We start from the raw sequence: 2,500 nt of genomic DNA on the forward strand, positions 1-2,500 counted from the left end.
ATAATATATAATATTTATTCTTTTTCGTACGTCCAGCGACAAACGCCAACGAAATACCCAAATTCTCGCTCGTACGTTGATACCTTTCTCTTCATCGACCCGGCTCCGAAACGTTCTTCGCCATCTCCCCGAAAGGAGAGGTAAACGACGGCGGGGTTAGGGAATCTGAGAACAACGCAAGCAGTTTTAGGACAAGTGAACGACCCTCAGCCAGGCGTGGTCCAGGAATTTTATCCGTGGACCGCAATGTGCGTTCGAAATGTCGATGTTCATGTGTCCTGCAGTTCACACGTTGACGCGCAATTAGCTGCGTTCTTCATCGACCCACGAGCCAAGTGATCCACCGTTCAGGGTAATCATATACAATTTACAATTTTTCTCTTTGTATTTAAAAATGCTCCTTGTTCTTTGCTTTAAAAATATTCGATGTTCGCACCTCCGACCAGCGTATCGACGGAGGATTGAACGCGCCATATCGACGACAAAAGTTTCTTTTTGTTTCCTGAATGACGGAAAACCATCGTTCGACGGCCGGGCGTACAGTACATTCAAAAGCCTTTGCGCGTGGCTGCGACCAAACGGGTATAATACACCCGTATATTCTTGGTTCCGAACAGTAACTTCACGCGCAATCGGGCGAACGCACGCGGCAGCGCCCATCGGTTGCTCGATGAAATCGATGCGATAAACTACAGCCTTCTCGGCTGGTCGTCGTTAGTCGCGCGAGCAACGGATGGCCGCACAATCGACGCGTCGTCGTTTGCGATTATTCGCCTCACGTTAGCCATGAGTATGTATATTATTCATTTACGAACGAACGCGGCAGCGTCCATCGGTTGCTCGATGAAATCGATGCGATAAACTACAGCCGTCTCGGCTGGTCGTCGTTAGTCGCGCGAGCAACGATGGCCGCAAAATCGACGCGTCGTCGTTTGCGATTATTCGCCTCAAGTTAGCCATGAGTATGTATAACATTCATTTACGAACGAACGCGGCAGCGTCCATCGGTTGCTCGATGAAATCGATGCGATAAACTACAGCCGTTTCGGCTGGTCGTCGTTAGTCGCGCGAGCAACGATGGCCGCAAAATCGACGCGTCGTCGTTTGCGATTATTCGCCTCAAGTTAGCCATGAGTATGTATATTATTCATTTACGAACGAACGCGGCAGCGTCCATCGGTTGCTCGATGAAATCGATGCGATAAACTACAGCCGTTTCGGCTGGTCGTCGTTAGTCGCGCGAGCAACGATGGCCGCAAAATCGACGCGTCGTCGTTTGCGATTATTCGCCTCAAGTTAGCCATGAGTATGTATATTATTCATTTACGAACGAACGCGGCAGCGTCCATCGGTTGCTCGATGAAATCGATGCGATAAACTACAGCCGTTTCGGCTGGTCGTCGTTAGTCGCGCGAGCAACGATGGCCGCAAAATCGACGCGTCGTCGTTTGCGATTATTCGCCTCAAGTTAGCCATGAGTATGTATATTATTCATTTACGAACGAACGCGGCAGCGTCCATCGGTTGCTCGATGAAATCGATGCGATAAACTACAGCCGTTTCGGCTGGTCGTCGTTAGTCGCGCGAGCAACGATGGCCGCAAAATCGACGCGTCGTCGTTTGCGATTATTCGCCTCAAGTTAGCCATGAGTATGTATATTATTCATTTACGAACGAACGCGGCAGCGTCCACCGGTTGCTCGATGAAATCGATGCGATAAACTACAGCCGTCTCGGCTGGTCGTCGTTAGTCGCGCGAGCAACGATGGCCGCAAAATCGACGCGTCGTCGTTTGCGATTATTCGCCTCTGGCTATCCGTGAGTATGTATAATATTCATATACGAACGAACGCGGCAGCGCCCATCGGTTGCTCGATGAAATCGATGCGATAAACTACAGCCTTCTCGGCTGGTCGTCGTTAGTCGCGCGAGCAACGATGGCCGCAAAATCGACGCGTCGTCGTTTGCGATCATTCGCCTCAGGCTATCCGTGAGTATGTATAACATTCATTTACGAACGAACGCGGCAGCGTCCATCGGTTGCTCGATGAAATCGATGCGATAAACTACAGCCGTCTCGGCTGATCGTCGTTAGTCGCGCGAGCAACGATGGCCGCACAATCGACGCGTCGTCGTTTGCGATTATTCGCCTCAGGCTATCCGTGAGTATGTATAACATTCATTTACGAACGAACGCGGCAGCGTCCATCGGTTGCTCGATGAAATCGATGCGATAAACTACAGCCGTCTCGGCTGATCGTCGTTAGTCGCGCGAGCAACGATGGCCGCACAATCGACGCGTCGTCGTTTGCGATTATTCGCCTCAGGCTATCCGTGAGTATGTATAACATTCATTTACGAACGAACGCGGCAGCGTCCATCGGTTGCTCGATGAAATCGATGCGATAAACTACAGCCGTCTCGGCTGATCGTCGTTAGTCGCGCGAGCAACGATGGCCGCACAATCGACGCGTCGTCGTTTGCGATTATTCGCCTCAGG

At 51.0% G+C, this 2,500-nt stretch overlaps 1 non-coding gene across 1 annotated transcript; it reads right to left on the reverse strand.

Annotated features, from left to right (window-relative positions):
* Positions 1–200: 200 nt before the first annotated feature.
* Positions 201–355, reverse strand: LOC143351209 (5.8S ribosomal RNA). Its single transcript, XR_013081572.1, has one exon. It is a non-coding gene; the product is annotated as a 5.8S ribosomal RNA (ribosomal RNA).
* Between the last annotated feature and the right edge of the window lie 2,145 nt (positions 356–2,500).

Source organism: Colletes latitarsis, unplaced genomic scaffold, assembly GCF_051014445.1.
Source record: "Colletes latitarsis isolate SP2378_abdomen unplaced genomic scaffold, iyColLati1 scaffold0097, whole genome shotgun sequence".
NCBI lineage: Eukaryota > Metazoa > Arthropoda > Insecta > Hymenoptera > Colletidae > Colletes > Colletes latitarsis.